The sequence below is a fragment of the Pinus tabuliformis genome, chromosome 8, assembly GCF_031772625.1.
Source record: "Pinus tabuliformis cultivar Carrire ecotype Pingquan chromosome 8, CPIR1, whole genome shotgun sequence".
Lineage (NCBI taxonomy): Eukaryota > Viridiplantae > Streptophyta > Pinopsida > Pinales > Pinaceae > Pinus > Pinus tabuliformis.
Window position 1 is genome coordinate 530092646 of NC_142294.1, and position 11016 is coordinate 530103661.

The following is an 11016-nucleotide window of genomic DNA, read 5'->3' on the forward strand; positions in this document are numbered from 1 at the left end:
TTGACTTATTATTCATCCTTCGTGTTTTTTATGTATTTTATCATCCTATTCATTTTTAACTCCTTTTAGTATTTTTGTTATTTGTTTGGGCCCAAGCCCCATATTTGATTGTTGACCCTGTTTTATTTATTATTTTTCTTTGGATATATAAATATATATATGTTTTTGTTTTTATTTATTTATTTTTATTTGTTTTATATATATATATATATATATATATATATATTTATTTATTTCGACTTGTGTATATTTTTGTTTTATTTTATTTATTTTTCCATTATTTATTTTTAATTTATTTTATTGTATTTCCATTAGTTATGTTATTTATCAAATGATCTTGTTTCGATTAGGGTCTTCACTCATTTTTATAATTTTTTATTCCCCTCCTTTAAAGTTTGACTTTGGTTATTTATTTATTTAGTTTAAAAACTCGTCGGCCGTTACTTATTAATATTTGTTTTTAATAAATTAATTTAAATATTATTTTTGAAAAACTAGTTGTTACATATTAATATTTTTTAATTTATTTTATTTTATTTCCATTAGTTATTTTATTTATCAAATGATCTTGTCTCGATTAGGGTTTTCACTTGTTTTTATAATTTTTTATTCCCCTCCTTTAAAGTTTGACTTTGGTTATTTATTTATTTAATTTAAAAACTGGTCGTTTAATATAGCGGTTACTTATTAATATTTGTTTTTAATCAATTAATTTAAATATTATTTTTGAAAAACTAGTTGTTACATATTAATATTTTAATAAATTAATAAATTAATATCATTATTTAAATATTATTTTTCAAAAACTAGCCCTTCGATATGGCAGTGACTTACTTTTAATATATTAATAAATTAATAATATTATAATTTATACATTATTGTTCAAATATAGCCGTTACTTGGAATTATGTCTTTACATTGCTCTCTATTTAAGCATTTGCCATGGTCTAGCTTTTCATCTGGTCTTGATGATGAACCACACTTGTTGGTTCGAAACGCGTTGGCCAAAAAATTCTCTGATATAATTTCTACTGAAAAACTTTATTTAATTTACAAAAAAATATTAAAATTATATATTTAGTAAATTAATTTAAAAACATAAACCATTTAAAAATTATATAAAAGCAATGATATTCTATTATATTAAAATATTAAAAAACTTAATAATTTAAAATTCCCCATTTTTAAAATTTTTAATTATACACTTACTAAAAGATTATATAAAAATAATAAAATTCTATTATATTAAAATATTAAAAAAATTAATAATTTGAAAATCCCAATCTTTAAAATTTTTAATTATACACTTACTAAAATATTATATATAAAAAAAAAAAATTCTATTAAAAAAAAAAAAAAACTTAATAATTTGAAATTCTCAAAATTCTTAATCATATTCGAAGTGCTTATCATTTTAAAATTTAACTTAATAATTTGAAATTCTCAAAATTCTTAATCATATTCGAAGTGCTTATCATTTTAAAATTTAAAGTTCATTGTGTACATTTTTCAAATATAAAAAAATAAAATCGAAAGCATTTTAGGCTTCAATATGTTTTCATAAAATATGTTTTATTTAAAAATTAATTTATTATCATTTTGCAAATATAAAAGTCTATAAATGAAAGCCATATATATATATATATATATATAAAGTTTTATATATATATAACTATATATTTATTTATTGGAATTAAATACGTTTTCCACATATATATATATATATATATATTAAAAATATAAATAAATTTTTTTATATAAAAAATTATATATTTATTTATTATAATTAAATACATTTTTCAAATAAATATATAATTATTGATTTTTATTTTATTTAATTGATTCTTAGTGTATATATATATATAATTTTATTTATTTAATTTTTAATTTTTCTATTTATTTATTAATATAAAATTTTCACATTTTTTAACTTTATATTCTATACATTTATAAATAACATCTCTAACTTACATAAATCAATATACTTCTAGGCATTTACAACTCTCATCAAAGCATCTACATACAAATAACCATTAACCAACTAAATAATAATATTGCTATAAAGTAACCCTTCATTACTTGTCATTTATACCCATTTTTATAAATAAGGAGAAACAAATTAGAGAGTGGGTATGCAAAATACTAAGGAAATTTTTTATTTTATATGCAATTTCTCACAAGTGGGAGTCATATTTGTTGATAGTCATTGAGAGTTGAATATTCTATAAATTCAAGTATTTTCAAATTTTTTATAAAAATATTGATGACAATAAATTTAATTAAATTTTTATTTTTATTTAATTGAAATCCGTTTTTATATAAATATGTAGAGAAACAAATTCATAAAATATTATATATAAATTATTATTTATTCATAAAATATTTAATAAAAATAGATTGTATAATAAAAAAATTATATTTAATTTCTCAATTTTTATTTCATTTTGTAAGTTTAATCTAACTAATTTTGAAAATTATATATATATATATATATATATATATATATATATATATATATATATATATGTAGTTAAAAATTGTGTTTATGTTGCACCTAGGGTTTCTTTTGTTGTCATGCTATTTTAGTCTAGTGTTGTTATGAGTTGTGATTGTAAATTATTAATTTCTTCATCCCAATTTCATGAATGGATCTTTGAGTAATTTTGTCAACATCAGACTCCCATATATTATTGTGTGTTTACTTATGCCTTTCATTTCTCTAGGCTTGCACTTCATATTTGTCAAGTTTTTTTTGTTGGTGTGTTGTTAAACAATCTCAATGGTTGGGCCTTCCATATCAAATGTGGAAGCCCTTGGTTCAACAAGTGAGGAGAAATGCAAAATTGTCAAAAGGGCGAGTTCCAGCTCCACTCTAGATATGAAACACTCTATGGAAAAATCGAACATCAAAAATTCGATGCAGAAAGGATTAATTAATGATTTCACTAGCCTTTGGTCCAGTCCCAATATGTTCAAGAATGGACCCCTAAGAATTACATCAATCAAAACTTTATTTCTATTATTACTGCAAAAAAGCATTTTTATATATTTTTTATCTATAAAATGCAGTGGATATTCCATTGGATAGTTCGTCTCAACATATTTGATAAAATATATTAAAATTCGAAAATCTATACTATGAGGGTTTATTTTTCTTAGATTTCTAAATTTATTAATTTAATAAATCTAGAACAACGAAAAATACGGAAAATAGAGGACAGTGAAAAGTAAACATCAACAAACCACAATGAACATAAGATATGCTTTGGGAAATCCTTTTAGGAGAAAAATTAGTTGGAAGGTGAGGTTGCTTTGCTCTCTCTTCCTCTAAATGGAAATGGTGCAAATACAAAGTAGTGAGACCTATGGCCCGTGGGTTGCTACAAAACAAAACCCTCTGTTATGCTCTCTCTCTCTATCCACTCTTAGCAACTCTTTTCAACTATGGAACATAATGCACTTGAATAGAATGGAACCATGTTTCCTCCTAGTGGCATGGTTATAACATAGCTTGGTAGCCAACTAGTGGTTAAGTTTGACTCCTTTGAACTCTTAAGTAAAGTTACAATATCAACCCTTCTAGAGTCCTCTTCATCATGTTCACGTGTCTAGTGCCTTTTCTATGAATAATAGGGCCCGGTGTGGCATCCTCTCGAATTATGGTGGTTCATCACGATAGGTGAACTTTGGGAGCAAGGAAAATTTTAAGGATGGAAAATTTTCTTGAAGTTTAAAACATTGGCGAATCTCACTAATCCCTAATATGCAAATTATAAATGTTTATTGATATATTTGTAAAATTATTCAAATTTATAATTATTTTATATATACTCTCTATATAATGTTGGCGATTTTTAAGGTAAAATAATTTTATATTCTAAAATTTGGGCGAATCGCCTTTTATAAAATTGGAAATTGGTGAATCTTTTTTGTGGAAAAATCATGGAAAATTAGCCCACTGGGCGAACATTAGCCCCTAAAATTTTCCATGTTTGGGAGGCATAACTCTTGCATGCAAACTCTAATTAACGACTTTTGTAGATAGTTGGAAAGTTCTATGTTGTATAATAACACCAGTGGATGGAGTGCTTAAGGGGAAAAGTTTTACTCCCCAAAAAACATCATTAAAGGCCTCACACTGGCCCTAGAAGGTTCAAGGCCCCAATTCTCCAAATTGGGCCTTACTGCTAAAATTGCTCATGTAAGTTGATTTCTCTAATTTTCCACTCTATAAGCATTGAGATGGATAAAAACCAATGTAACGATCCAATCCATGTCGATTTTTATTTGAAAATATAGAATAAAGGGACTTGATCTTTAGAACTCGTTCCTATTCTATGGGTTGCAGGGGAATAGGGGAATGTATTTATTTCATTGGACTTTGGACTTTAACCCAGATATAGAAATCACATTTGCTCCTATTTGGATCAAACTCCCACACCTCCATATTATCTTTGGGACCTTGATTCCTTCAAATTATTGGAGAAAAGTTGGGGTGTTACATAATTTACATTGAACCTAAGGGAAATTTTTTTACATGTGCTAGAATTTGTGTGGAAATGGACTTTCAACCAAGAGTGTCTGAGGCAATTTAACTGAATTTGGAGGACCAGAGTTATCTACAGGCCCTAATTATGAGCAAGTCATTTTTAAATGTAACATGAGTGTGGACATTTTATAAAATGTTACTTAAAATCCCAAGAAATTCAACCATCTTTGAAGCAGAGTTCAAAGAAAATTTCAACCTCTCAAAATAATATTGAGCAAGGTGCACTCAAACAAGTAAGAAGAAAGCATAAGTGACAATAGCCTTGGTGGGACTCAACTTGATAACCAATCTCATCTACACTTATCCAATCCCTCCAATAATATATTTGGAGCTCTGACGATGAAGAAGAGGTTGAGAAAGATCATTCAAAGAATAACTTAGAGCCTAGCTCAGGGTGTCTTTCAAAGGAACAAAAGATTTTAAAAAATGCAGCTTCTAATGATACCCATATTGAGCAATGTGCACCTTCTTAGGTGAAGGGATCTATTCCATAAATAGAGAGTATGGCTCCACTTCTGAAGGATAATATAGTTACCAACTTAATGAGAATTTTTATCTCAAAATGAGAACACTAAGTCAACAAATCTAGATTAAAAAATCAAAATTGACTCTAAAATTGGCACTTGAAATTTATTTACTATTTGTTTTTATAAATTTACTTAAAAAATAAGTTAATAAAAAAGAAAAAAAATGATCTGATATTTCCTGATTCATCACAATATATTTTCTGGTTGACGTTTCGAGCTAGCAACTGTGGCTCATCATCAAGACATAGATAAGAAATATGATCTAGTTTAGAAAGATAAATAGGAGAGAGATGCAAGGTCAAAGAGTGGAAAATAGACATTAGGTTAGATAAAAGTTAGAGATAAATTTAATTCATTAATAAAATTGTAAGAACATGATTCAAACGATCATATTTATTAAAATATATAAAAAAAAAATAACGTGTGTGTGTGTGTGTGTGTGTATATATATATATATATATATGGATTATATCAACAAATTGTAATCAAAAGTATATATATAAATATAAAATAAAAATGTGTAAAAATACATTAGTAATAATATCGTTAATATAAGGAGATCGAGAAACAAAAGAGATTCAAATGGCCAAAAGTATATAATAATCAATAGAAGGATATATATATAATCAATTCTTACATTATAAAAGAAAGAAATAAAGATATTAAGTTCAGAAGGAAATTAGTAACACTACGGAATTATTATTACAATAATGAGGGTTACAAAAATAATAGGGAATATATATATAGATATCCAAGGAAAAATGCACAATTTTCATTAATATGTTAAGAAAATTACATGTTGTATAATGTTGCATGTATGAGATGCATTCACTGAAGAGCAGTTCAGAAGAGTTAGGGAAAAATTGTATACAAATTTACATCATAGTAGTCCAGGTAGTTATATCCACCATAATAAACAAAAATACTAAGTCACTGTCCCAATAGTAATAACATAAACTGTAGCAAAAAAACATAGAACCAAAAAACCGAAAAAAAGAAATGATCTGTGAGATCACTCCAAGAGATGCCCATTCATCTCAATGAACGGCTGGTGGAAAAAATGGTAGAAAACACCCTCCCTGTATTCCTGAATTTGCCATTGTCCCATGTTCAGCTGCGCGACCGCTTTGGAAAGACGATCAACGATCTCATTCCTTTCCCTGTATATATGTGATCATACAATAAAATCAAATTGTGATTTTAATGTAAAGATATCATCCAACATGTCTCTGAGTGTGTGCAAGTGACAGCGATATACATCATTTATCTCATTTATAACAAGTTGTGAATCCCCATATATCTGAATCTTTTGGCAATTTAGTTCTCTTGCAAATAGGAGAAGGTGTTTAACACTGTTTAGTTCTGCATAGTTGATCCGATTTAAACAGGAACACAACAAAATACAGAGATAACCAGAGATAACCATATACACAAAGATGCAGCGGAAATAATACTTCATTTCATTAATGTAAAATGCTGAAATATGCTTACAAACAGAAATGGAAATAAACCAGCTAGGGCGATGGTAGCTTATCTCTGAGAAGAGATGTGGCGGCTACATGCCTCTGAACTGTGTTACAATGAGGCTCGAAGGCCTATTTATTGTTGAGAAACAATGAAAAACCATAAACATCCAAAAACCTAACCCTAGAAGATGAAACACCAAATTGTGGGCCCCGTTTGGGTAAATTGGTACATCAACTTCCCGGGGTCGTAACTTTGGCATACGATCTTCGTTTGATGTGCACATTATCTCGTTAGAAAGATCTATTCAAGAACTACAACTTTGGGAAGAGAAACATCGGTCCATGGACCCATGTTGCTCCCAATTTTCCCAAAAAAACGTCGTTTAGGGCCTCAAAATGGATCTTTAAGTTTAGGACCTGAAAAACTGCTAAAAATGGTAAATTGTGCTACAATTAAGGAAACTGAAAAGCTGACAGAAACAATGGTGGGGGTCCAAGTGGACTTGGCAGGTGGCCACCAATATCCACTTGGATCATTCCTCCCCCCTTAGGAAGAAATGGTCCCCATTGCGTTGAGTTCCTCCATGAGATGAGGAAACTTCTGTTGAACTTGGTCCCTAGTGAGTCACTTGCCCTAGTGAAGGAGTTGGCTTGCTTCGACAACTCGATACAATTGGATATTCTGCTCGCGAGTGTGCTTGATCTATGTGTCCATGATCCAATCAGTGGCAACTTGTTCCATGCAATCTGGATTTAACTCTGTGGGTGTGAGCTGTTCTGCAATGTCGGATGTGTCTAGTAATGGTGGAAAGTATGGTCGAAGGCGATCCACATTGAACATTGGGTGCAGGCCAAGGAATGGGGGAATGCTGAGCTCAAATTCATTGTCTCCCACAGCCTTGGTAATGGTTTAAGGACCATATCGGAGTGTTTTGAGTTTCCGATAGGCTCCTGTAAGGCGTTCCTTTTGCAAATGCAACTAGACTTTGTCACCCACCTAAAACTTGTGTGGCACCTGATGTTGATCATGTCGCTGCTTGTACTTGGAATTTGATTTCTCCAGAATGTCATGGACCTACTAGTGAATATGTTGGATGTGCTCAATGAAGCTGTTTGCCTTATCTATTTCGGATTGGACTTGAGCTGAACCTGCGTGAGTAGCTACAACTAGCATGGCCACATCAATGGGACATAGTGGTTGGAATCCCAAGCCCACCTAAAAAGGGTTGTGACTAGTCGAGCTGTGGAGAGCCCGGTTATAGCTGCGTTGAAAATAGGGGAGGCTCTCGTCCCATGTGCATGGATGCTTTGAGTTGTACATGGGTAGAATGTGTACGATCATCCTGTTGAAAACCTCTGTTTGGACATCAGTTTGAGGATGGAAGGCTGTGGACTTAGTGAGTTTGGTGTCGAGCATCGACCAGAGACTGGACCAAAATGTATTGAGGAACCTGCTGTCCCGATCTAAGATGATAGACTGTGGGATCCCAAAGTGTGCCCACACTCGTTCAAAGAAGATTTTAGCAGTGGCTTCTGCTGTGATATTCTTCTTGCAGGCGGCCATAATGGCCATCTTCAAGAACCTGTCGATGACCACAAAAACACAGTCATTGCCATGCTTAGTGGAAGGAAGACCTGACATGTAATCTATGGAGATGGATTCCCAGGGTCGACTAGGGGTAGGTAGCGGGGTGTAGAGGCCTTGCTTCTTGATGGTCGGTTTGGCAATGGCGTAGGCAGTGCATGATCTGATGTACTTCCCGACATCATGTCGAAGATTCGGCCATTAGAAAGACTTCTGCAGTACTTCCACTGTTTTCTCGACCCCAAAATGTCCAGCAGCCCGACTGTAGTGTGCTTCCCAAATCATATTGGCACGCTCGCTTAAGGGAACATAAAGGTGACCTAGGTGGCATAACAGGGCATCTTGGAGGTGAAAATCTGGAACATGCTGACCCTCCAAGAGCATTTAGTATGTGTGGTCGAATTCTGGATCGCTTTTGTAGAGAAGTGGCTAATCAGAAGTCTTGTGCTCACAAGAGTTGAGCACAGTGGTTAACGCCATGATCGGTGGTCAACTGAGGCAATTTGCAACATTATTGGTGGCTACCCTTCTTATACTTGATATTCAAATGGAACTGTTGCAGGTATGTGGACCACTTCTGATGGCAATCATTCTACAATTTCCCTTGGGTCTGTATGAATTGTAGGGGTCAGTGGTCTGTGTGGATGACCGTTTCCTTCCCCAAAATGTAATGCTTCCATTGTCCTTGGGTCTGTATGAATTGTAGGGGTCAGTGGTATGTGTGGATGACCGTTTCCTTCCCCAAAATGTAATGCTTCCATTGTCGACAGGCCTGCACAATGGAATACATCTCTTTGTCATAAGTGGGATACTTCCGGACTGTGTTTGAAAGTGTCTAACTGTGATATGCCACTGGATGCTCGTGTAGAATAAGGACCGCCCCAATAGTAGAGTCAGAGGCATCTGTCTCAACCTCAAATGGTTGTTGCAAGTTTGGTAATGCGAGCACGGGTGCCGTGCAGAGGTGATATTTCAACTGTGTGAATTCCCTCTGTTGAGATTCAGACCAAAAGAATTTTTCTTTCGCTCCTCCATTGGTGACTTGACTCAAGGGCCAAGTGATATGAGAAAATCCCAACAGGAACCTGTGGTATAAGTTGGCAAGACCTAGAAAGCTTCAGAGCTCTATCAGAGTGGTTGGAGATGGCCAATCTCGAATGACTTGGATCTTGGATGGATCCACATGTACCCCCTGTTCATCAATAATGTATCCCAGCTACTGAACCTGGGTCATGCCAAAAGTGAATTTCTCCAAATTGGCACATAGCTTGTGTTGCCACAGTGTTTGGAGAACCTGTCGGATGTGGTGGAGGTGCTCTTCCCAACTTTGGTTGAAGATCAAGATGTCATCCAAGTACACCACTACAAATGAGTTGGTGAATAGCTGCAAGATGTCATCCATTAGCCTCATGAAGGTTGCAAGAGCATTCCTCAATTTGAAAGGCATCACCAACCATTCGAACAGGCCCTCCTTGGCTTTGAAGGCAGTCTTCCACACATCGAAGGGTTCGATTGGTACCTGGTGATATCTTGACTTCAAATCAATCTTGCTAAAATATTTTTCCCCCTTCAATTGGTCCAAGAGGTCATCAATCTGTGGGATCGGGTACCTATTACGGATAATGATCTTGTTCAGCGCCCGATAGTCAATACAGAGTCTCCAAGTCCCATCCTTCTTCTGTACCAACACGATCAAGCTCCCACAGGGCAATGAACTTGGACAGATGTGACCTTTCTACAATAGCTCCTGAATCTGTCTCTTGATTTCATCATTCTCCAGAACAGAGCACCGATAGATTGGTCCATTGGGCAGTGGCACACCTGGGGTCAGATCGATGGAGTGTTTGACCTGACAGTGCAAAGTAACCCCTGCGGGGGAGGTGAAGATGTCCTCATACTCCTCCACGACCTTGTCCATCTGTAGTTTTCGTGCGGAGGGGCCCTGTCTAGAGGTCATGGCCACCGTCTTCTTCTTTCCTTGAGGGTGTATTATTAGGAAAACAAATTTCCCGGTTTTGGAAAAGAGCTTACTGCATTGTTTTGCAGTAATAAAAGAGATGGCGGTAGGCGGTGCTACCTCTGGTATCCTGTACAACTTAGTTCCCAAAGTAATAATAACAACACGAGGCCTTGATTCATACACAACATGTCACTTCCACAAGTATGGTTGTCCTAGTAATACATTACAAACTTCAAGGGGAGCAATGTCACACAATACATCATCTGTGAAGGGCTTGATGTTGTATGGAAGGCGAAAATGCTCGCTCACACGAAGATCCCGTCTTTAGTGAAGCCACCCGATGGTGTATGGTTGTGGATGTGCTGTGGTCGGTAAGCCCAGCTGTTTCACGACCTTTGCCAAAATGAGGTTCTTTTGGCTCTCGCTGTCTACAATGAACTGTAGCGGGGAGCCCTTTACCCACATCTAGGAGTGGAAGAGACGCTCCTCCTCCTCTGGATCTTCGAGTTTCTCCTTTTGGATCTTCGTGGTGGCAACAATGGCGTTGGGCTCCGCATCAATAATCTGCTTCCCTTTGTCATTCTCCTTGTCGGGTTTTGACTCAGAGTCGGAACCTGCATCTGATTCTGAAACCTTTAGCTCAGCCACCAGTGACGGCTTGGCCCAACACTCACTTGTGTTGTGAGTGGGGCCCTTATGGAACTCACACCACTTTCCTGTGTCCTTTTTCCTCTTCGCGGCGTTGTTCTTTGCTTGCAGCTTTGGCGGGTTGTCTTGGGCTGCCCCGCCTTGGCTTTGTCCTTTGTTCTACGGTTTGGGGGCACCTTTCCCTTGCTTTGGATTCGCAGATCCAAAGTCTCGCTTCTTTTGTTTAAACTTTTGCTCGACCTTGATGGCATATCAGTATGCAGTGCCGAGTGAGGAGATGT